At 44.2% G+C, this 25,852-nt stretch overlaps 1 protein-coding gene and 1 pseudogene across 2 annotated transcripts in view; one reads left to right on the top strand and one right to left on the bottom strand.

The window, feature by feature from the left end:
• The window catches only part of LOC147683787 (uncharacterized), a 130,490-nt gene that overhangs the window by 101,264 nt on the left and 3,374 nt on the right, over positions 1-25,852 (bottom strand). The gene's annotated exons all lie outside the window — the stretch shown is intronic.
• Positions 6,076-6,729, top strand: LOC147683788 (rho-related GTP-binding protein RhoG-like; annotated as a pseudogene).

Here is a 25,852-nt window from a genome sequence, read left to right as displayed (position 1 = left end):
GGTTCGGCTTCACTCCGCTTCCTCAGGGTTTGCTCCTCTCCTCAGCCAGTAATCGGCCACAGCAGGTAGGAGGTGGAACTCGGTGGGATTTTATCACCAGGGGAAACCACGGCAACCAGGGGCAGGATTCAGTTAAGGAGCTGAACAAGGGGGGCCACTAAGGTTAACCCGTCTCCTTCTGAGCAACGCTCGGCAAAAGTCTCTCTCAAGTCTTTCCACTAGGCAGAGGACTGCGCTCCACAGCGCTGCAGTCTCCTTCTCCTTTTCACCCCCCCGTACTTCTAGGCTAGGGGTTGGTCAGGCGCCCAGGGTCTCCAGCAATCCAAAGCAGCGGGGACTAGTCAAGTAGCCCAAAGGAGGAAGGGTGGTGAATCAATAGGTCAACACTCCGACTATCCTACCCCCACCTTCAGCTACAGCCTGTCCTCCAGCTGACTCCCTCTGGTAAGACAAAATGGCTGACCAGCATTCCGCCTTTTATAGGCTGACCCTCAGAGGTCCAGAAGGGACCAGAAGGTTCTGGAATGCCCTACTCTATCCTATGGGACAGGTTCCAGGTATGACAGTTGGGACAGTTGGTAGCCACCATTTTGTGACTCCAAGGGAATTCCTGTCAGGAAAGGACTCTAGGCCTGAGGTGAAAAACTATGAGGGTGAAAAAGCACCTATCCCCTAGACCAACACCTTGAACAATCTAGTGGACACAAAAATAAATAAAGGCATGAGGGGCAAAAAGGGGACAAAATAAATAATAAATTGGAGGGACTACGCAAAAAGTCAGACAGGTCTAACAGCGTGCAAGGGGCGTGTCTTCAGAGAAATGTGTGCACCGCAAACCATTTTGCAGACATTATATCAGAGGGAGTGTGTCAGTGAGATTGTGCATAGAGAGGCGACTTGCAGAAAGACACTGCAACAAAGTGTGTGCAGGGGGAGTGCGTGTATGCGGGTCACCAGCTAGGAAGTCACCATAGCTGATTAGGAAGTCACTGCACGAAAAGTGTGTGCATAGGGGGTCACCAGCTAGGTAGCCACTATCCACTGCAGGGAGAGTGCGTGCATGGGTGCGTCACTGGCTAGGAAGTTATTGCAAGGAAAGTGTGTGCAGGCTGAAGGAATGCATGGGAGTCACCAGCTAGGAAGTCGCTTTAAGGAAAGTGTTTGCAGGGTGAGTGCATGCATGCGGGTCGCCAGCTAGGAAGTCGCTTTTAGGAAAGTGTATGCAAGATGAGTGCGTGCATGCATGGGGGGTGACTGGCTTGAAAGTTGTGGCCTACACTGTCATCCACTCAAGGGTGTTCTGTGCGCACGCGCAGTGGGTGCTGCTGGCCGCCATGCAGCTTCACAGTAGATCAGCAGATGTTAACTGTGTAGGTGGTGTGTGGGCATGAAGGGTCTCTCATCCTGCTCCACGACGTCGACAAGAAACCATGTATTTCTACATGTGTGGAATACGAGGGTCCGAGTAGGATTGCATGCCATGAGTCAGCAGGGGGCAGTGATTCAGCAGCTGTTTACTCTTGCCGCTCATGAGTATTCTAAGGTATGGGTAATCCTCACGCACAGGGGTGTAATCACTCAGAAAAACACAGCAGACCGCACACAATGAATACCACTTTAATTTGACAAGTCCCAAAGACTGCTCTGTGATCAAGAACAGAGAATGGTGTGTGTGTGCATGCGTACGTGCATGTGTGGGGATTGCTCTAGAGTAAAATGTCAATGTGAGAAGAAATGTGCCCTTGCAGATTGTAATTTGCCAATACTGCGCTTAAGGACCCTAGTCTGTGAAGATCTCTGCTTGTGGGGTATTATGTTAACATTTTAAATGCTGCACCTTTTAATTTGTTCCGATATGAAAAAATCATTAACACGCACCAGCTTTGATAATGGAAAGGAAAGCATTTTTAAAGGAAACTTGCGAGAAAGTAGCTCTTTTTCGAGGAAATATTGTTTGTTTGTGGCGGATTGCTGTTTTCAAGTTGTACATTTGGGAAAAACCTGATCTATGAAAAGGCCAATATTCGGGATGTCCATAAAACTTAAATCTGGTAGTAAACATCTGGCACACTCCGAGGTGCAAGTAACGCTGAACGGCCTGTCCCACACGAAATACTGGTTGCGCCCGGAGTTTGCACCGCGTGGGACGGGATCGTCCACTCGTAAAATCGATATAAAGCAAGGATTTTGACTTCAGCGTGTAATTATAGCTCCCGGGAATTCTGTGCTACATGTACATGCGTGCAGTGGGTGGTGACAGGGCTTGTGAAACGATATTACACCCATTGATTAATTTGTTAAAAAAATAAGTGCCAGGGATCTCGTCAGGAGGCGTGTTAAGTACAGCACATACCAACATTATAATTAAAACAAGAAGCGAGAGCAACAAGCCCGGGAGTTGTGTGCGCGCGCACGTGCAAAAAAAAAACACGCGAGTGGTGCGCACGAAAGAAGGAGAGGCCAGAGCGCAGAAAGCTGCCGGCTGCGCGCGTGCACCCAAGCGCAAGGCCGTGTGGCAGCACTTTTAAAAGCCCTAATAAAATCTCTAGCAGAGCACCGCATGCGCTGGCTCAGGCGAGACCTAAAAAGGGAAAAGTTAACTAATGGCAAGCGGGGAGAAATTATCCACCACGTCCTCCACCATCACCACCACACCCACCTCTACTACCACCATGTCCACCACCACCACACCCACCACCACCACCATGTGCACCACGTCCACCACCACCACATCCTCCACCACCACGTCCTCCACCACCACCACGTCCACCACCACACCACCACCACTACGTCCACCACAACCATGTCCACCACCACCACATCCACCACCACGTCCACCACCCCCACACCCACCTTCACGTCCACCACCACCATGTCCACCGCCACCATGTCCACCACCACGTCAACCGCCACCATGTCCACCACCACCACCATGAGGCCACCACCACGTCCACCACATCCGCCCCCATATCCACCCCCACGTCCATCACCACCACGTCCACCACGGCGTCCAACACCACCACGTCCATCACCACCACGTCCACCACGTCCACCACGTCCATCACCACCACGTCCACCACGTCCATCACCACCACGTCCATCACCACCACGTCCATCACCACCACATCCACAACCACATCTACCACCAACCCTGTCCACCACAACGTCCACCACCACCACGTCCACCACCACCACGTCCACCACCACCACGTCCACCACCACCACGTCTACCACCACCACGTCCACCACCACCACCGCGTCCACCACCGCGTCCACCACCACCACCGCGTCCACCACCACCACCACGTCCACCACCACCACGTCCACCACCACCACCGCGTCTACCACCACCGCGTCCACCACCACCGCGTCCACCACCACCACCGCGTCCACCACCACCACCGCGTCCACCACCACCACCGCGTCCACCACCACCGAGTCCACCACCACCGCGTCCACCACCACCGCGTCCACCACCACCGCGTCCACCACCACCGCGTCCACCACGTCCACCAACACCACGTCCACCAACACCACGTCCACCAACACCACGTCCACCAACACCACGTCCACCAACACCACGTCCACCAACACCACGTCCACCACCTTAATTTCCTATGCAATGAATAACGTTAATAGATTTTTCAGTGGCGCATCTGCAGAAAAGCCCTCTTCCTGTTGGAAATTAAGAGAAACTTAACCCCTCACCCAAACAATACATTTACGAAAAAAAATGGACTGAATGAGAGCCGTGGCCTGCGGCCTTGGTGCTCCAGTACTATTACACCTGGCGGCCAAGAAACTAAGAGCGTAGAAGCCCTGCGTGCAAGGCTGCCGCGCTGCAGACGCACGCACCACAGCAGCCATCTGTGGGTTCTGCCCCAGTAGCTTGTGTAGTTTAATGTAACAGGCGATTGGCTTTGAATAGATCCCATGGGCTTCCCAGGGGCAGGATACACTTACAGGGGCAGATTTAATCTTCCATTAAAAATCCGTGGGATGCCAGTGGAGCATGGGACAAAGAGGCGCGAGCGGTTTATAGCCACTGCCAAAGAGACCACAGGACATAACTTCTCCAAACAGTATCTGTCCATCTTCACCTTTGACCCAGTAATGCACACCAGAACCGGAGTCCTCAAGGACAACTGTGGCATTCAAACCACACACACAGGTATCTAGGTAATCCATAGGATTGGTTCTGTTGTGGGGTGGGAAGGGGGAATTCCATAAATCTAATGCCATTTGAATATAATTAAATTGGGGACTTTACTATAAGGACTATAGTACTTCAAGGAAGTATGCGGGCACCAAGCCATTCATGCCACACACGTTTATTTGTTGACAGGAAAATACACTATGCAAAATGTTTCAGTAACTGACAGCTTTTGATTAAACCTGGGCAGAATCATTCTGCCCAGGGCCCACACAAAAGCTTCAAATGTAAGTTTTCTAATGTTACTAAAAAGACCAGGAGACGGAAGATAACAAGCATTTGCAATGCAACAGGTCGCGCATTTACACGAGTTTAAGCTATTGGGATTGTAAATGACAAAGCATTTTATTTATGTTTTGAAAACCAAAACATAAATAAAAGGCATTGTCATTTACAATGCCAATAGCTCGAACTTCCGTAAATGCGAGACCAATTGCATTGCAAATGCTTGTTCCAGTTCGTTGCGTGTCCAAACACCCATTTGGTAGCATGTAGCAGGTATACTGCAACTGTGTGGTATTTAGTAAATATCAAATGAATCGCTAGTGGGCTGCCAACTATCAGGGTCGCACTGAGATAGAGAATATTTACGGGCACCAAAATAAAAATGCTCACCATTAGTGAATTGCTGAAGAAGTGGCATCTATAAGCTAACTGTAATGCAAGCTATCATGCAAAAGGAAAATAATAATAGACTACTGTGTAGAATATCTGTGCAATGCAGTAAAAAAAAGGACATAGATATACAAGTCAGATTCAGAGAGGACTATATTCATTCTATATCATGCATTACAATATTTTATCTTTCTCCCACTGGAAACTTGCTCTGCCTAGTAAAAGTTAATGTTAACATGTTCCCCCATGTTTCATTAAAACTCTCCCACATTGTTGTACCAAAATACATTTAAGCCTTCTTTATTTATGTACATGAGGGTATACGCTGCTCATGTGCGCGCGTATATTACGTGAATCACGGTTCATTACCATTAAAGAGAGGCATAATAGACTTGCAATGTCCCTCTCTGTGACATTACTGCACACTGCCTATGCTAATTTGCAAACCCTGCCCCTCTCAAACCTATTTTTTGTTTTGTTTAGGGCTCGCGCCCCCTGTACTCTGCATTTTCGTACTTGCGGTTTGCTGTTTTCAGTATCTGTATGGATCTACTGTTAATAAGTCCCATTTGCCATTGCTCATTCCTTGTGGGCCTATCTAGTTGTAGGGGCCCTTCATTATTGACCGAGCTAAACTTAGTCCGGTAGAGAGGGCATGCCATCTTCTTCCCTATCAAGCTTGTTGGCGCTAGAGGCATCTCACAATGGGCTCTACCCGAGTACCTCAATGAGAGTAATAATGCTCTATCATATGTGATGAGCTTACCATTTTCTGGGACGAATACGGCTTGGTTCCTTGCCCTTGACCATGTCCGGACGCAGGCGGGCTAGCCTTAGGCGCGCCAGCAGCATGCCGCTGCGCATCCGTGCACCATAAGTAGGCTTTTGCTTAACGACTAAAGCCATGTCCTGTCCCTCGCTCCCCACGAGGGAGAGTCCTCCAGCTGTGGTCACTGGTCCTGCCCCGCCCAGCTCCCGTTCTACTGTTCGACGTAAGTCAGGCTTCCCCACAGTGAGTAAGCATTCAATGCAGTTTCAGTTTAAAAAAACATTTGTTTCAAAAAGCTTTAAATTTAGGGTGCACCCGTAAGAGGGACGGAGGTCGGGGCTGAGCGACGCTGTGACAGGACAGCAGATCTGCTCCTTGGGAGTTGGCACTCTCAGCGAGATTCCATGTTGTGTTCAGGCGAAGGACTGGGAATGCACGGCTCCCTTGCAGAATGTGATCACGCTGCTGCTGCCCAAGAATGAGGTGGAACTTGCTGTAACTTAGATCTTGGTGTTGTGCTCTTTGGAGTGAGTACTGCTCAGGTGACCTCTGTGCCTTGATGAAGAATGCAGACGATCAAGTGTGTTGTGGTAGGAGATGGAGCTATTGGGAAGACCTGCCTGCTCATCAGCTACACGACCAATGCTTTCCCAGAGGAATACATCCCCACCCTCTTCGACAACTACAGCGCCCAGATGACTGTTGATGGGCGGACTGTCAGCCTGAATCTTTGGGACACTGCAGGTCAAGAGGAGTACGATCGTCTCCGCACCCTCTCCTACCCTCAGACCAACGTCTTTGTAATCTGCTTCTCTATTCGGAGCCCATCATCCCATGCTAATGTCCGTCACATGAGGTCTCCCACCACTGCCCGAATGCACCCATCCTACTTGTGGGAACCAAGAGTGATCTCCGAAGTGACCCCGATACAATAAAGAAGCTAAAGGAACAAAACCTGGCGCCAACCACTCCCCAGCAAGGGCACTCTCTTGCCAGGCAGATTGGAGCAGTGAAGTATTTGTAGTGCTCTGCGCTGAACCAGCTGGGGGTATGGGAGGTGTTTGCGGAAGCTGTACGTGCCTTTATGAACCCTGTGATAAAGAAAAACTCTAAAAAGTGTGTTCTGCTTTAGTGCCTTCTTCTAACACTGAACATTTACTGGTGCAGAAAACCTTGGGAAGACAAGGTGCAAGTTTGGGGACTTTGTTAGCAATCTCTTTTTGCGGCAGTCGTCAGAAGGCTTTGGGCCACCCTTCTCTGTAGAACTGTATGGTTTGGATGTTTGCCTAAGACTGGAATCATCTAGAAATGTGGAAAAGAGAAGGGCGTGCCGCAGAAAGTACCTGGTACAGCATTGTTCAGGAACGCCCGCAACTCTTCTGGTCAGCAACTATTCCAGGGCTTTGCAATGAACGCATGTAGAAACCTTTTTTTTTCTTACTTAGTGCTTTTTTGTACTGGAAGGGTTTACTGTAGTGCATTTATGTTTGTACTCCTTTTTCAAGCTTTTTGCAGGATAGGTATACTGGTTGGGAAAATTGGTCTCCTTGTTATCATGCAGCTTCAATGTGCAATTTAAATGCTGTAATCTAGACCCTTTGTGTACTAAAGTGGGTTTAGAAGCATACAAATGAGCTAGCTCAGGAAATTGAAGGAGAAGCAGCACCTGGATTCCTCCCACCCCCTTCAAAACAGACCAGAACTTCCTTTGAACTTTGAATATCATTGGCGTTTTTAGCCATAAAGATGCAGGCGCAAGAGTGTCCTTCAGAGGCCCACCTTTGATCACAGAAAGTTTAATATTACATTTAGCATTATTCTTGTGTGCCTCAATGCCTAGGGCCAGGTTCAGGGCTACAAGATGGGGTTAGGCAAAGGCCAGCCCTTCACAAGCTCAGGTTTGAAGCAAAGCGAGCCAAATTCAGTCGGAGATTCGTCAAATGCCTTTGCCACGCCACTGAATCTGAAGGCATTATCTCCTTCCTTTTATGGTAAGATTTAGTTAAAGTGAATCCGCTGCAAAGATCCTGTTTAGTTTTCCAGCTCCTCTTAGGCCAGTTTGGTTCCAGGCTTGCGTAAGGAGCCTACCTGTAGCTCTGTCAAGTCTTTTTCTGGTGGAATAATGTCCTGCACAACTGTGCCATCTACCATTGTCCTGCTAACCATACCCGTGGCCTAATTGACAGCATGTTCACAAGCCGAGTGGAATTACGCTGTGTAGTATCCTAGCATACTGTTTATGCTTTACATGTTATCTCCCTCTTTACTCTAGCTTGTAGAATGTTTACAGCTATGATGCTTAGTAGAATGTTGGGGCTCTGTGGGCTGTGGATGACAGTTTGCTTTGGGCTGAGCATCAGGCTAGATGTTCCTGGTGGGGTGTTATTACCATCTTAACTACTCGACAACTAATAAACATCTCTACATCTTCATCTGTGTGGACTTCATCACTACAATATTATTGGCGACGATCCTGTTAAAAGAACCTACTTCTGTTACCTCTACTTGGATTTTCAAACAAAAGGAAACCTCTACATTACTTCTAAAAAGTGAAAGGTGCAGTGTACAGCAACTAGAGATGGCGCAGTTTTCAGCAAGATATCACAACAAGCCTGTGCTACATGAATCAAAGGAAGAAACTAAGGAACATAAAGACCAAAAGAACAAGGAGCCACTAAGGAAACATCAGCACGCTTTTAAGCCCCACCAGTGTCCTTCAGATCGGACAGCCCTGCCCAAGTGTGTTGTGCGTGGTTCACCTGGACACATGCACATTATGTGCCATCCAACAAGAGTAAGCACGTTTTTGTTCCTTCTTTGTCTCTGTCATAAATCTACTGAAACCTGTGCATGGACTTCAGTTAAAAGATATTCTGCGTCAGCTGATGCGTGTTGTTCATTATTTAAACAATTATTTTATTCATGCGTGTTTGGAACTGCAGAGAGACACTCTTCATGTGGCAAAGAGACACTTTTCATGTATAGTAAGCATTGTAAGCTTATTCATTTGTTTGGCTCGCATTTCCCAAAGTTTTTGGCTGTTGACTGTTTAATTTTCAAACAGTCTTCCAAAAGAAACCAAACAGACTTCCAAAAGAAACCGCTTTATCCTTGTCTGTTTCCTTCATCTTATCTGTTGTGCTCAGTGAAGAATGAAACCCGGTCACAAAATGGGTTTGGGGGCACGCAGCAGCGACCTTTGGAGTGAAACTTTTAACATTGTTTTTCGTGGGCAGTGTGTGATTCACACAAGATTGGTGCAGGATGACAAATATCATGTTCAGACTCCCGAGCCAAAGAGACATTTTTTTTTTACTTTGTTTTTGACATAATATTATTTTTGTTCATTAATCTCTCTAGTGTGTCGCACTTTCCAACTGCCACTCTCATATTTAAAAAGAAATATGCTCGCGCTTACCTGTGAGCAGTTCCACGTCTCGTGCAGAATCTGGAGATTTCCTCTTCCCGACAGTCGACAGTGTGACACATTTTCTGTAATGCTGCCATCTAGCGTTTTGGCGCACTCTACTGCCTTGAGCCTACCGGCATCACGTCCATTACGTGCCTCCATTTTTCATTGTGATTGACTTTTCTTCAAGATGTTCGGTCATGTAAAAAGTAATGTGCTGTTTTACAGAGTATGCCGGAGATCGACCCGCATTGTTAATGAAGCTCTTCTACAATCTCAACGGGCGCAGTGTGTGGATTACTTCTCTACCTATATAACCTGTTATTTTTGGACAGGTTGCTTCCCAAACGTTTCGAAGGAGGGAAAATTGCCCGAGCACAATTTGGAATTTAGAGGTACTTTTGAAAATTGCCGGTGCACACTTTGAAGTTTTGAGGTACTTTTTGCTGCTTCAAGACATTTCTTTCTAGTCACGTCTTGGCAAGACATAGTTGGAAAGGTCATCGGGGCACTCTTCATACAGAGTCTAATTTTATAGTCTTTTTACAGGTGTTTATTCTTCGAAGTGTGCTATTTAAGTCCTCCGTTTTTGTATAGTGTAATAAGTTTATTTTAACATGGTTGATGTTTGAACACGATCTGTCACAAGGCAAAGTAAAAGGTCACGCTACCACCTAGTGGTGTCTTAAGTCGAATACGTTCATCCTATTTCATTTATTTAAGCACTGTGCTTTTCACTTTTGCAAATGTTTACGTTACAGTTTGGGTTATTTTTTTTGATGTAACCTGCTATTTTTTTGAGCTGGCTCTGTGTTTTTTTTTTTGTAGGAGTGGGTTTGTAGTCCCATTATCCTTAGGGGTGGGTTCTAAGTCCCATATCCTATTTCTACTGTTGGTGTTTTACTGGTTTTCAAACCTATTTCTCGTTTGACTCACTTGTAGGTTTTTAGGGGGTTTGAGTCCCACCTACGTGTCTGGTATTGGGGGTATTAGTCCCACTTGTCTAGGGGGTGTTAGTCCCACCTGGGTTTAGGGGGTGTCAGTCCCACCGGGTAAGGAAGTGGTTGTCCCACCTATGTTTCTATTTTTTTTTGGTCTAAGTCCCACTTTCTCAGTGCTAAGGGTCTTACCTAGGTTTAGGGGGTGTCAGTCCCACCTGTTTAGGGGGTGTTAGTCCCACCTAGGTTTCGGGGGTGCCAGTCCCACCTGTTTAGGGGGTGTTTTTTCCCCACCTAGTTTTCTAGTTTTTGGTCGGTCTAAGTCCCATTTACTCAATGTTAAGGGGTTTTGATGGGTTTAGTCCAATATTCAGTTTACATGCTGTTTCTCTAGGTGGGGAGCCTTTTCTGTCCCTCTGTTGGGTTTGGATTTGGGTTTATGTCCCATTATCCTATGTCTTACATTTATTGTTCTTCGGTTTTAGACTGCCATAGTTCTCCCTTGTGGGAGTGTTTTTCTTCATTGTAAAAGTTATTTCTACATGCTTACGTTTAACTTTCTGGTGGGAGGACGGGTAATTTTGTCTTCTTTTTATGATTCAATTTTATCTGTTTTCTCTGGTTTTCATTGTTCTCACTCATGTTGGTTTCTTTACCTTTTTATCTCTGAGGGTTGGACTTTAAACGTTATCTTGGTTCTCGTACTGTTGTCTATCAGTCTTACATTCCTGTCTGGCCAGTGGGTATGTATGTTGGTTAGTCGTTAGTACTTTCAGTCTTGGTCTTCTTGTCTGCCGTTTTCTTATTTTTCTTCTGTTATTGAAGGGAAAGCGGATGGGTTCTTGTATGTTTTTCTTGCTTGTTTCTTTTTGTCTTCCTAACTTTTTCATGTTTCTTCTCTAAAGGAGGATGGGTATGTTCTTCAGTATGTTTTACTTTTCTTTGATTCTTCCTTACCGGGGTTCTTTCCGTTTGGTGTTCTTTCTCTGTTTGTTTTCATTTTGGACAAAGGGGGAAAATGTAGTATCCTAGCATACTGTTTATGCTTTGCATGTTATCTCCCTCTTTACTCTAGCTTGTAGAATGTTTACAGCTATGATGCTTAGTAGAATGTTGGGGCTCTGTGGGCTGTGGATGACAGTTTGCTTTGGGCTGAGCATCAGGCTAGATGTTCCTGGTGGGGTGTTATTACCATCTTAACTACTTGACAACTAATAAACATCTCTACATCTTCATCTGTGTGGACTTCATCACTACAATATTGCTTAACATATTCTCTCAACAAGGAAATTTTCAGACGCTACTGTGAGCTGAAGGTAGAGTGAAGTGCCCGGGCCCATGAAGATTCTGTGCAATTTTAAGACGGCTTAATGTGGGCTACAACTTCACAATTACCTCATTTATCTTTGTTGATCATTGTGAACAATACTGAGCATTAATCATTGGAGTGATAAAGCAATTTTAGAACCAAAGTATTGATAGTCTGGGGCTAGCTTAAGATGCGAACGTGGTGTCCTTTATTAGGTGTAAAGGTCGGCACAGTAGGGTGGAGTTTAGAAATGATTTGGGGTGGTGAGAAAGTGACAGTGATGGGTTCTGTATTAAAGGTCATTAGCTAGAAGCAGGAGCGCAATCCCTGACACCAAACAAACGCTCAAGGGAGCAGCAGAAGCTCTAGCCTTAAATACCAAAAGACTGAAATGGAAGCTTGATACATAAGCCATCAGATGAAGCAGGGGTTCGTTCTGTGCCTGTAAAGATTGGTGTCGGATGACATGGTGATTAGAGAGAGCCACTGAAGCATCATCTCTTTGCCTTAAAAGAGAGTTGGCTACATGGCTTGTCTCGGAGGACTGCAAGGCAAGTAAAAAGAGGCTCGATGTAATGGGTGGAATGTGCAAGTTCCTTATTCGCGGTCTACAATGAAGAGGGGAACATTATAGCTCACCCTTAAAAAGAAGCTCGGTCTCTAAATACAAGCCCAGTTGCTAAGGCTGTGTTGAAGGACAGTCGAGCTGTGGTCGACAGATGCTGTCCTTAAGTGATGGAGCATAATGGAAGGGGGTTGAGAAAGATACCCGTTCCCAGAAACAAGTGAACCATGGCATGAAGGGTGAAGTGCTACACATTTGGCTCTCCTAAACACAGTGTGATGGAATATAGGCTAAGTGTGTTGTCTAAGCTGCAGTAACACAAGCAAGAGACAGAATACCTTTACGTAAACCTGTGAAGCACTAAACGAGACATGCCCCTATACCAGTCAAAATGAATTTGACCACAGCGCTCTGTGAGTGAGTGACATCAGAAGGATGAACAAAGCGCAATAACCGGCCACGTGCCCTCTTGTGTGACAAAATCTATTACCACACTGATACACTGTAAACCAAAAAATACTTGGTAAATGGCTGTAAATCATAAATATTTGAATATATGGTCCATTCCCTGTTACTCTAATTTGAGGAGTGAGACTTAATGATAAACAGCATGCTCAAACCCGTAGGAAGAAAGACACACGCACTTACTTTCCCTTTATGGTGAAAACAAGGCATTGGTGGGCTCCCACTGTGGTTCAGCAACATAGCCGGTCTGTTACTAAGCTGCGTGCTGGCTCTTTTCTCCACTGGGAGTAGGGCAGGAGGTTTGAAACTGAGACGGTTGAGGAATAAATGTTACTGCTCTAACAATTCGTAAAAAGAAGGAATTACTCTCCAATAATTGAAATCAGACAACATTTCTCAGTTGTTTGATATTCGTTTTTTCTCCCTGAGGCTAGTGATAAAATAAGCGCTATATTAACATCAATATTGCAGATGTGTGCTTTTTCTGATGTTGCTTACAGATTAAAAATAATCTGCAAGCAGTACACAGAACTGAATTCAGTGTGGCTTTAACAAGCCTAAAACTTACCATCTTGACCAGATGTCAGTGCTACCTTTGCCCTGTTCCAAGGGAGAGCAGTAAACAAGAAGCAGTCTAGAGTCTCCTATTTCTCCTGATTGATGCAGGTTTAGAAAAACAGTCCTTAGCAAATCTTAACAGGACCATTGCTGGAACATGACCAAAAGCTATTTTAGGAGGCCTGAAAAAGTACATTTGGAAAGAGAGCATCAATGAGTTCTTTTAAGTAGCATTTATCTTCACAAGATCCTGAGGTTCTTCTCTCTCCAGAGAGTGTCATTAACTTTAATGTCCCCCTCTCTTGGTGGTTCTTCCCCTTTCGAAAGATTATCCTCTGTGACTTAAGATGTCATGACAATGAATAACAACTAGGAATCAAATTCTTCTCTTATGAGAGTACAAATCTAAAACCTATAGCCTGGGAAGGCTGAACCCAAACGATATGCGCTTCTGACACAGTCGTCGAACCTTAGGTGAGAACGCCACAGGAATTTATCTTCAAACTGCAGCAGATAATGTGCCGATACGCTACTTTAAAACTTCAGTGAAAAGACTGGAAGACCAGTGTAAACACAAGGTGTGCTATCACGGGACCTGTATCTAAACAAAAATGTATTTAAATGTAGAAATTATAAAAGACCATTTCTTAATTTAATTTTTTTTTACATCTCATAAGTATTTTCCGTAAGCATCATGAAATGTCTTTGACCTACAAGAGAATAGGTATTCAAAAGCCTATTCGGGGGAAAAAGAATGAAATAACGTGAAAACGCAACCCCCAAAACATTAGTTGTGACAGAGCACTTAGAAGTTGACACAAAAGAAAGCTTGTCCTGAACCCATGTAATACACCAAGGAAATGTGCATGTACACAAGATGACGTTCTGTGTAGAGCTCTATAGCCTAGGGAAGTCCTGCTTGTAATTGTGGAAGAGCATACAGAGAGCTGAACGCACTGCCCTAGATCACCATTGGTCAATGGGCCAGCCAAATGAACACACATGACCGAATATGACTCGAAAATAGCAGCCCTGGTTTCCTTCAAATAACAGAACATCACTTTTTAGGCCAATGTCACAAGTCCTCTATTGGTTATTAGTTTTTCCTAAGCAGACATTTGGTGCTCAAAAATGCTTGCTGATGGAGTTTTAGAGCAAACTAGGTTTTATTTTCCAGATATGTGCAATAGGTGTGAGAGATGAAGTTAGTACTGAATAGTAGTAAAAATATTTGTGTGTGAACTACATCGACAACTGTTGTCTTGTTCATTGTAAGAAAGATGGCCTCCTCTGCACAGTAAGATTTAGCCGGGTCCCCTGAGCCTTTGGCATATTTTGGGAATTCTGTTTGCAACCCATCAGTCAACTTCATTTGTACTTTGGTGTTAAGAGAAAAGCATTGAAATCAGCACAGTTTTGATAGAAGGCTTAGGAAAGGTACTGCCAGATCACATCTTTTAGACAGAGGCCCAAAATACCTACATCTCAAAAATGACAACACATGATAGATGGTAATGAAATGGTTAACATTTTAAAACCATTGGTGTGGGGATGTTTTAGCAACATGGAACATGACCAAAAGCTATTTTAGGAGGCCTGAAAAAGTACATTTGGAAAGAGAGCATCAATGAGTTCTTTTAAGTAGCATTTATCTTCACAAGATCCTGAGGTTCTTCTCTCTCCAGAGAGTGTCATTAACTTTAATGTCCCCCTCTCTTGGTGGTTCTTCCCCTTTCGAAAGATTATCCTCTGTGACTTAAGATGTCATGACAATGAATAACAACTAGGAATCTAATTCTTCTCTTATGAGAGTACAAATCTAAAACCTATAGCCTGGGAAGGCTGAACCCAAACGATATGCGCTTCTGACACAGTCGTCAAACCTTAGGTGAGAACGCCACAGGAATTTATCTTCAAACTGCAGCAGATAATGTGCCGATACGCTACTTTAAAACTTCAGTGAAAAGACTGGAAGACCAGTGTAAACACAATGTGTGCTATCACAGGACCTGTATCTAAACAAAAATGTAGAAATTATAAAAGACCATTTCTTAATTTAATTTTTTTTTACATCTCATAAGTATTTTCCGTAAGCATCATGAAATGTCTTTGACCTACAAGAGAATAGGTATTCAAAAGCCTATTCGGGGGAAAAAGAATGAAATAACGTGAAAACGCAACCCCCAAAACATTAGTTGTGACAGAGCACTTAGAAGTTGACACAAAAGAAAGCTTGTCCTGAACCCATGTAATACACCAAGGAAATGTGCATGTACACAAGATGACGTTCTGTGTAGAGCTCTCTATAGCCTAGGGAAGTCCTGCTTGTAATTGTGGAAGAGCATACAGAGTCCACGTCCCTAAACAGCATTCACTATCATTTAACATCAGTCACTACTTAATAGAATAAAATATTATTAATAGTCATAAACTGTGCTGATCTAAAGTAACTGGTGCTCCGCCCCCCCCGCCCCCCATACTACAGGTTTATTTCTAAGTCTAATCACTATAGGGAACGGCAAAGCGAGAAGACCGCCTAACAGAGGATCTGTATCTGAACACCGTACACAAATCTGACCAAAGACGGCAAGAGGAAACACTACCTATCGCTTGGAGTGAAAAGGCGGCTGAACGCACTGCCCTAGATCACCATTGGTCAATGGGCCAGCCAAATGAACACACATGGCCGAATATGACTCGAAAATAGCAGCCCTGGTTTCCTTCAAATAACAGAACATCACTTTTTAGGCCAATGTCACAAGTCCTCTATTGGTTATTAGTTTTTCCTAAGCAGACATTTGGTGCTCAAAAATGCTTGCTGATGGAGTTTTAGAGCAAACTAGGTTTTATTTTCCAGATATGTGCAATAGGTGTGAGAGATGAAGTTAGTACTGAATAGTAGTAAAAATATTTGTGTGTGACCTACATCGACACAACTGTTGTCTTGTTCATTGTAAGAAAGATGGCCTCCTCTGCACAGTAAGATTTAGCCGGGTCCCCTGAGCCTTTGGCATATTTTGGGAATTCTGTTTGCAACCCATCAGTCAACTTCATTTGTACTTTGGTGTTAAGAGAAAAGCATTGAAATCAGCACAGTTTTGATAGAAGGCTTAGGAAAGGTACTGCCAGATCACATCTTTTAGACAGAGGCCCAAAATACCTACATCTCAAAAATGACAACACATGATAGATGGTAATGAAATGGTTAACATTTTAAAACCATTGGTGTGGGGATGTTTTAGCAGAAGAGGTGTTGATAGAAAGAACCCACTACTGTCTGAAGCATCACAGACTGTTCTGGGTGGGAGGGAGACTTTTCTTGTGCTAATTTACTGGGTTGACCCCAAGGAATCCTAACAGCCATCAGGGTATGCTATCGTAGTGAGAGCGAGCGGGTCCGTGGTGAGACTGTGGATACTTATCGTACTTGAAATCTCTCTATGCAGAGCTCTTCTTTGTCTCCATGTTTGTGAGCTTTGGCGTGTGCCTTGATTTCTGAATAGCAATAATTATGTGCCTAGTTATCATACTTCTGCTGGTAACTGTAATTACCCAGGGAAATGCGTTTGTAATGCCAAGACTCAATAAACCTGTATTGCTGGGCTTGCCCAATATACACAAATAAAAAAAATTTAAAAAGCTTTAAATTTAAAATGCGATTGTCTTAGAAGCATCCAGAGTAATTTTAAAAGTGATACATTCAATCATTCAAAATACTCTGGCTTAAGGAGACTGTGCGAACAAGCAAGTTCTCAGTTAGTACTCTCTGGTACCGTGTGTCTGACCTGTGTCAGTTTCTCCGATTCTTCCTGTTTCTCGTGTTAAGCCATGGCAGCTTCTTGAGCTGTGCAGAGTGTGAGCATCTGGAAGGGCAGCCCCAGCTCTACCCCTCCCACTCCCCCCAATGGACGCGCGATGGCTTAGCAAGGGAAACAGGAAGAATATGATCTGGGCCTCTTGTCACCATACATTAGGAATAAACAGACTCGCTGAAGAAATGTTGCAAAAATGTAACAGACTCAGTAACCAAGAATGACTCAGCGAGCCTGTCTGCTCTGACACTTCTGGAAAGTTAGGGAAGGATTAGCAGACTGAGCAGCTTTTAATCTCATGGGACCACCGAGAGCAAAGGCGATACAGCGGCCCCAGCTCAACCCCGACCCCTTTTTGAAGAACATTGAAATACACATGTAGCTGGGGCGGTCGCCAGGGAGGATCTAGATCAGTGATACTCAAAGTACGGCCCGGGGGCCGCACAAGGCCCTCCAGGTCTTTACATGCGGACCCCAGGGCAGCAGCAGCACTGGGCTGTCGTTTACTCGACTCAGAACTAACATGAAAAAGAAACGTGCATATACAGCAAACACTTATTTAAAGGTTAATTGCAGTTAGGAAAAGGAGATAACTAGGCCCTTAACTTTAGAAACACCTTCATTCTTAAAGGCAGCCACTAGATATACATGCTCTGTTTCCCTACCCCGACTTTACACCCCGCTGGCATCAGTGCGTCCCTCGGTCACACCACAGACCAAACTTTGCGGCCCCTGGGAAAATGTTTGTGAGTACGCGTGATCTAGATCAACAAAAGGCGGGAGTAGTTAGACACGAGGACGAAAAAGAAGCATGCATCTCTAAAAGGCACAAACAGGAACCAATGAAAACAAGCAGTGGCATAGCCAATAGGTCTCGCCTTTGGGACCTTATAAGTGTTTAGCCATGCAACAGTTGATGTTGTTGCACCAAGGATATTGTGCTGCATAACTAAACACGTATAAGGTCCCAAAGGCGAGACCCACTGGCTATGCCAATGCTAGTTTACCTGAAGGGCATTGGCTGACCGCTACCTGGTTACTGAGGCCCTAGTGAGGTTGAGACATATTTGGGGGAGTTTTAGCCACATCAGATGATGCTGTGCATGCCTAAGCCTAGGTAGCAATGAGGCGCAGTTGGTGCTGACTGTGAGTTTGTTCTTTCAGTTGACGGGGCTGCCCCTGTTGACTCTGGTGAAACGGAATTCAAGTCGATCTTCTCATCACACAGACTTTTCAGGTGAAAAAAATGCCAATGTTTGCTGAGGCCTTCAAATTAGTTACCCAACTCCACCAATGAGGTTCAATGAGTATTGTTGATACAAAATAATCATGTCTAAGGATCGATGCAGACAACAACAACCAAGCATTGGCCATGCCAATTGGTTTTGCCATATTAGTGTATTATGAAAATATGTCCTCGGTGCAGTGCAGAGTTGGAAAAGCATTCCAATGACACATGCGTAGCTCAGACAGGGCGGGAGGGGAATACTTGCCCACTTGTAGTTGTCAATCAAACACAATAGGATTTTGCACAACAGGTGCTCTGAACTCACATTTTTTAAAGTGCTTTCATAATGGTTAAATAAAATGTTGCCTAAAATCACACAATTTAAGCAGGTAAGATGCGCCTCGAACCATGGCTGCAGCAGGGTTGGGTTGCTTCTGCGTTCTAGTTTTGTATAATATTTGCCACCCCGTAACTAATTGCAGCAGCGCCAGTCTCAAATTCAGCAGCAATGTATGCTTCCTTCTGTCAGTATAAGAAATAATTGTCCCCCGCCCCCTCCTTCCCCCCTCCATAGACGTACTAGCAGTGTTTCTTAGACAGGACCTGGCCTCTTTTGTTAGCATAAGACAAATTCTAGCACTTAAGAGGAAAATCCATGACTCTAATGAAAGCCTCCACATGAGGGATTAGTGTTTCCGACGGAGTACAATAGTTGTTGTGTGGGGAGAGGGGGAGTTTGGCTGCTTTGAGGGTGGGGGGGGGGGGGGGCTGTTCTACATATGTGCACATTCACTTGAAGTGATTACTTCACACTTCTTCCTTCATGAGATGCTGCCTCAAGCGGACTTAATGGAATCCTATGGAGTCTAAAACAAATTAAATGGGTGAACAAGTTATTACGTTGTTGGAAAGCACACTTTCACCACTGCTTTAAATTGCATAAGGATCAATGTGCAATTAAAAGAAAACACAAAACTGCAGAAGGCCCTGGAAAAAAAACTTCTACATGTTACACGTGTTTATTGCAACAAATAAAGTAGACGATAACATATAGGCAAAGTTGGTTTAAAACAAAAACTACTATTAAAAATCGGATTAACAAAATGAGCATGTTCCGCTTTAGTGAAAGGGCAGTAAGATGATTGTGCAAATACATCAAAAGCAACACAACTAATGAACCTAGCTTTCAAGTTTTATACCCTGGAGAGAAAGGCTGCATAAATTAATTTTGCAGTGTTTTGAAATTACGAGAGTCCTGGAGACCAAAATTAGTAAGGTAGGGGTTAAAGTTACATTACTACAGCAAGACTTAAGTAAAACCCTGGCAGGTTGGAGAAGGCTGCGGTGTCGGCACAAACAAGCATTATGTAGTCAGGCGGGAGCAGCTTGTGCCGTCTCTGCCTCCTGTCATCAATTAGGAACGCCACTGCTTTGTTGAGGATGAGTGCTTGATTAAAGGGTTTGCTGGTATTCATTAAGGATCTGGCACTGGCAAACTCCTTCTCCCTGGGATGAAGGATACTGTCTCCCATGGAGCGGACAAAATAAAAAATAAAGACAAGCATTTACAATGCAATGGTCTCGGCAATATTATAGGTAGAGCTATTGGCATTGCTCATTTTTTTTTGTATCCCTAAATAAATGGCATTGTCATTTATATTGGCAATAGCTTAATTGCTTGCATATGCGAGACCTATTGCATTAGCAGAGAGAGTGAGGTAGTGAGATTGTGAGGTAGTGAGATAGAGAGAGTGAGGTAGTGAAATAGAGAGAGAGTGAGGTAGTGAAAGAGAGTGAGGTAGATAGAGAGTGAGGTAGTGAGAGACCAAGAGAGTGAGGTAGTGAAAGAGTGAGGTAGTGAGGGAGAGGGATGTTATGAGGTAGTGAGATAGAAACAGAGAGTGAGGTTGTGATGCAGTGAGATAGAGAGAGTGAGGTAGTGAAAGAGAGTGAAAGTGAGTTAGTGAGATAGAAAGAGAGAGAGTGAGGTAGTGAGTTATAGAGAGAGAGTGAAGTTGTGAGGTAGTGAGAGAGTGATTGTGTGCTTTGCAAAAAATGTCTTAAAAGAAGTCCACCATCATTCGCACGCAAAAGGAGCAGAAAAAGATTTTTTTGTTAATAAAAAAATGGTAGTCACAAATAGAAATCCACAGACTGCTCAGCGAGTAGAATAGCTTTTATGTGCAAAGCTTCTCTTTTTATAGCTTTTTTCCTCGCTGTGCTGCTGGTTTGCTTGGGTGTCGTCTTGCTGCTCCGCCTGACGGAATTGTCAGGTTATCTTTTATTCACGGGAGGATGAAGGGGAGAAAACACACTGGGCTGTTTAAATCAAGCCAGGCAGGGGGTCGGGCCTGCCTTTCTCAAAGGCAGCGGAAATGCCAGGAATTAGAGACATCAAAAACATGCAACAGATGGAATGAGAAAGTAAAAGAGGGAAAACAGTGGAAAACGGAGGGGAAAAAAAAAAGAAAAAAACGAACGTGCCCAAGTGAGATATTAAGGCACAAGTGTATGGGGGTGAATAAAAAAAGCATGAAGTTGAATCGAGACTATGTAGTCTGCCTTCTTCGTATTCGGCCCCTCTGATATCCGTAGCTCTGGCGTATGGGAAAAGGCTTCGTAACTAATGTATAGATGAGAGAAGGAGCAAGGAAGGCATATGAGGAAGAGAGGTGGGAGGTAGAGAGGAGAGACTAAGAGAAATATGAGCTAGAAAAGTGAGAGGTAAAGGGGAGAGAGGCAGCGGTGCAGAGGGCATGGGCAGTAAATAGTAGAATTGCAGAGGGCTTTTATGATAAAAAAGGCTTGACATGGAAATTTGAAATGAGCAGCATATATGAAGTCCGATCAGAAACATTTCAGGATGAGTGATAACAGGTGGGATTAGGAGATGGGATTCGAATTAAATAGCTGAAAAGTGGCTACAAAGTAGAGAGAATTGCCGATAGCAACATAGCAAGAAGAAAGAGACCCAATAAAGGAAAAAAAGAGACTGTGACGAGAGGAGTGACATTTAATGGAGTACATATAGATAACAGTGAAAGAGCTCATAGGGGGTCAAGGAATAGTGGAGTGGAAAGGCAGAGATACAGAACACTGGACTGGCATTAAGAGAAAGCGCAATGAAATAACAATGAAAGAGTAAATACAAGAGAAAAAGAGAGATTAGAGGTGTGCCAATGGGAAGGGAATCTACTCAAGTATCCGTAAAATACCAGTGGCATGACAAACAACAGTAAGAAAGACAAGTGGTTTGGCACAGAGAGAAAGAGCAGCCTAGAACGTCAAAAAATATAAACGCAACAGCAGGCTAGAGGGAGAGAATAGAGAGTGCTTGAAAACACCATAGAAATGACATTGAGATTAAAAGGTACATAAAAACATTAAAGAGATGAGATCAAAGGGAATGAAAGCATAGAGGATAAACTGAAAGAGGTCAGAGTAGAGAGTATGTATGTGAATCATGCCAGTCCTTTCTAAAATGACCCAACCCTAACCTTCTCTCCACTTCTAATCCCTCCGTGCCTAGTAAATTAACCAATCTAGTAGAGGACTTTAGTGATTTGAAAATCACGTGTGCTACCATGGATACTGTTATGTGAATCACCACAGTAAAAATGGTACCTTCTATTTTAAACTTCAAATACATACATTTGTTACATATTGGTATGTGGCATTTATTCTTGTTTCTAATTATAGATCTTAGACTCCTAACTGTCCATTAACAAAATATGTACATTTTAGTATGATCACGCCAAAATAATTCACATTATATTAACATGCGTTTCCGCACTATTATTTGATTATTGTGTGGTGGGCGGAATTGCAATTTATTCTCTTGAGCAGTTGTCTGTGTTTTATCAGTGGCATCCTTGAAGGGTAATTCTTTTTATTGTGATGCTTCTTAGCAACATCTTTTAATGGCACTCAGGAAATGTCCACCTCGTATCTATTGTTAAAACTCCTGCATAGAATATATTGTATATTAATAACAAGCGTTTTTTTTTTTCGTTTAAAGTAGAAATAGCACGTTAGTTTCATATGTGGCGATTTCTACTCAGTTCACTGTTCTCATTCATTCTCATCAACTAATGCTTAACATGTGGCGGACTCAAGCCCTCATTTTTGAGTAAAATATATTATTTTTTATCATCAGACTTGGTGCCCAGAGAAAAAAAAACAAAAAAAAAATGAAAAGCAGAAACGAGAGGATGAAGGGAAAGAGAGAAAGCAAGGATGGAAAATAATCTTCAAGAGTGTGAGAGCGATGCGAAATGCAGGGTGGCGGAAAGAAGGGTGCACGAGATTCAACAGTAGTGAAATTTAGCAGCGGGTTCCTCAGAAAAATGTTGGGCCTCTGCACTTATAATTTATTTAGTACAAGCTAATCACCTAATAGAATCATCCATTTTATTTAGGTATTGATATCTCATTATAAGCTACAGGTCACCGATTGGATTCATGCAGCCTTTTCAATCCACCTGACTGTTAAATGATTTTCATTGCTCTGAGTAAAATAGGCCCCTTATTTATGCAACTCTAAACAGTTTGTTGTGGCACGAGACAAATCGACAATGTCATTATATTATGTAGGTAATTCCTATACATGTTGAAAATTCCTACAATGCCTCAACATGTTTATTTCACACTTAAAGTAAATAAAAAACGAAACAAAATAAAACAATTAGGTAACTGATGGTTTTACTATGAGGAATCTCGTGAAGCCAGGTTTTAGCTGTCGTCCCTCCACTCACAAGAGTCTGGTACCATGGTGACCTCGTAAAATCCACAATACTTGTTAATACAAGACCATTTAATCAACGAGAGTAGAGAAAGGCTTCACGGCCAAAGGAGCCCTCATAATTAGAAATGTGCATTTGCCCTCATTTGCTGAGGCTAGAAAAGCTTTTTCGGTCTGCTCAGTGTTGTGTCAAAAGCTAGACCGGCGCACACCTCCCTACAGCTCTGAATGGCTTGGGTTAATAAATGGATCTAAACTACGGCCTACTGTTTACTACTGGATTATGTGAGTTTAACTGCCTCATCCTGAGTTGTCCCCTTCTACATTATTTGGGATGTGCTAGATTCCGGGCCAATATGCTGGAGCGAAACTGGCACCAGTTTCATGGGATGTGCAACTTTCCTTTTAAACACTTTGGTGTAAGATGTCGTCGCTCACAAAGCGCACGCTAATTATTTTCCCTCCAAATGGATGTTGATTTATATTGATTTAATGAGACTAGACACCATCAGATCAGTGCTCTCAGCATTAATGTGCAAACAAATATGTAAATAGCCAAGTCATGCATTGTTTAGACTTTTCCCTTTTTTACATTTTTCCTCATATTGCCTAGATATGAAACAAGCCATACTTTTAGTCGCTAATAAATCTGTCCCGGAAAACTCCGGTGGCCTCACTGCCGCCCTTTGCTCACACAGCAGCCCGTGCTCGGCTTCTTATGACTCACCCAGGCTGTCTCTTTATTCCTGCTTTGCGGTCATATGACTGGGACAAACATGGCCACGCGATGTGAGGAGGAGCCGAAGAAAGAAAACAAACACTTGCATCGTCATCGCGCGCTCCGTTGACGGCCGCAGCCCCGGGTCTGCCGCGGCCGGTCCTTCAGTAAGGGGCACGGCGCATGCATAAGCCCGAAACCTTCCATTGGGCACGGCGCATGCGCAAGCAGCCGGAGGTATAGCTAGCGCCTCAGCTTCCGAGGAGGACAGCGCGCGCGCGTGGCCGGCGCAAATCGCCTTGCGCGCGGCCAGGACTGTCCTCCTCGGAAGCTGAGCCGCTAACAATAGATCTCTGGCGAGAGCGCGCTTCGCTCGCTTCTAGCCGAGACCTAAAAAAGCAGCCAGGGGCCATTTTCCCTGAACTGAACATATGTAATAAGAGCGTCCTGTGGCCCATTTCATGACACGTATGCATGCCAATAAGGTAGTTTAAGGGTTAAAGATGCCGTGCTCCACAGTCACTCACACATCTTGTAATTCAGTACTCATGACGCCATCTAAGTGAGAAGCTGCACGAACATTTCCTCTGACTGTGATCTCGTCCCATGTGATGCTGTGTGACGCCAATGTTAGGTCAAAGGTCATGTGGTGTAAAAGGGGGGGCAGGACAAGGAGATATAGATATGTAACATAGGGGAAGTTTGGTTAGTATGTCCAAAGGGCAGAAGTGCAACAGAAAAATTACATCAGGAAAGTCTGAGCTGGAGGGAATAATTAAGAGTAAGGATTTTGCTTACTTGAAAGTGCACTTAAGTATCCAAAGGGATGACATTGGAACTGGAAATGAAATCCGTCCGTAATCTTCTGCAAACATATATCATAATTACTGATCTCAGAGTATCATTCCACACAGTGTATAGACATGCTGAACGATTGGTGTATCTAAGGGTGTCATACCACAAAGAATATACAAACACACTGGACGATTGGTGTATCTAAGGGTGTCACACCCCAAAGAATATACAAACACACTGGACGATTGGTGTATCTAAGGGTGTCACACCACACAGAATGTACAAACACACCGGGCGATTGGTGTATCGCAGTATTTAGCAATCAATATCATTTTAGCAAGAAGATGTGAATATGCCTATAAGTAGTGCCGGTGGAGTCTGGCGATCCCTACTCAACAGAATAAGAAATGACACCTAATAAACTTACATCAGTAATCTGTAGATGGCGATCATCCCCCAGAACGAATGACTTTAGAATAGACCTCAGTAGTAATAATCTGAAATAAAAACAAATCTGTAGTACTTAAAGCATGCACCCAGCAACAGTGATAGGGATTGAATGAATGTATGAGCCGTATCACAGACAATAATAACTGCCCTATTTCAGAATCCACAAAGCATATAGGGCAGGCCCAAATGTCCATTCCCTAAACAATGAAACTTTCCAAGTTCCCATAAACATCATTTATATTCCCTAATGTTATTGAACCGCAAGGGAGAATAAAAGCCCTTGACCCCAAACCATGGAGGTCAGGTCCCACACTTGACCCATATCACCTCAGGCGGAACGCGACCCAAACCAGCCTTTCTAAAAGGCTTACTAGATAGGCATTGTATGGCGGCCGAAGCCCCGGGAGAAAGGTGCAGAGGCCAGCCCGATGGATCAAAGGCATACTTGAACTACCCATGACGGGGCACGCAAGATGCGTGTGATGTCAACAGAGCTCATGGAGCAAGATGTGTGTGACGTCAATAGAGCTCATGGAGCAAGATGCGTGTGACGTCAACAGAGCTCATGGAGCAAGATGCGTGTGACGTCAATAGAGCTCATGGGCTAGGCCCGAGCTGAATCCATGGATGAATGCCGCAGCCATATTTAAATGTTCCCTGTGCGCCCAAAGCCAGATAAAAAAAATGTAATTCCCGGGTTGCAGCGTCTGTTTAAACGCATCTTAATTGTAGCTCAAACTTCACATCCTAAACCAATTTCATAATACAAAAAAGTGATGCCGCGAAATATGGCAACACTCTAGCCCTATTAATGTATCCGAACCAATGAGGATCTATAAGTTGGCATAAATCTTTAAAAATAGTTTGAGATGCCCAAGCAAATTTAAAATGTATCCAATCATACCATAAACTATATGAAGTCATGTGTGTGTAAATACTCTGCAGTGTCGGCACAAACAAGCATTGTGTAGTCAGGCGGGGGCTGCTTGTGCTGTCTCTGCCTCCCGTCATCAATTATGAAAGCCACTGCTTTGTTGCGCATGCGTATGATGCAAGGCATCGCGCGCATGCAACACAAAGAGTGCGCATTAAGCCATCAATCACGACGCTAACAAGCATTGAAAATGCAATAGGACTCGGATTTACCCGACCCCTATTGCATTTTTGCAGAGAGCACCACCCGCCGCAATGCTAAAAATGCATGTTGTGCTTTTCAATGCACAACGTGACATCCACCATCCATTCCATTCCATGGAATTGCACCCCC

This window comes from Lissotriton vulgaris, chromosome 11 (assembly GCF_964263255.1).
Source record: "Lissotriton vulgaris chromosome 11, aLisVul1.2, whole genome shotgun sequence".
Classification (NCBI taxonomy): domain Eukaryota; kingdom Metazoa; phylum Chordata; class Amphibia; order Caudata; family Salamandridae; genus Lissotriton; species Lissotriton vulgaris.
The sequence above is the reverse complement of the archived record's forward strand: the minus strand, read 5'-3'. Positions and strand labels throughout refer to the sequence as shown.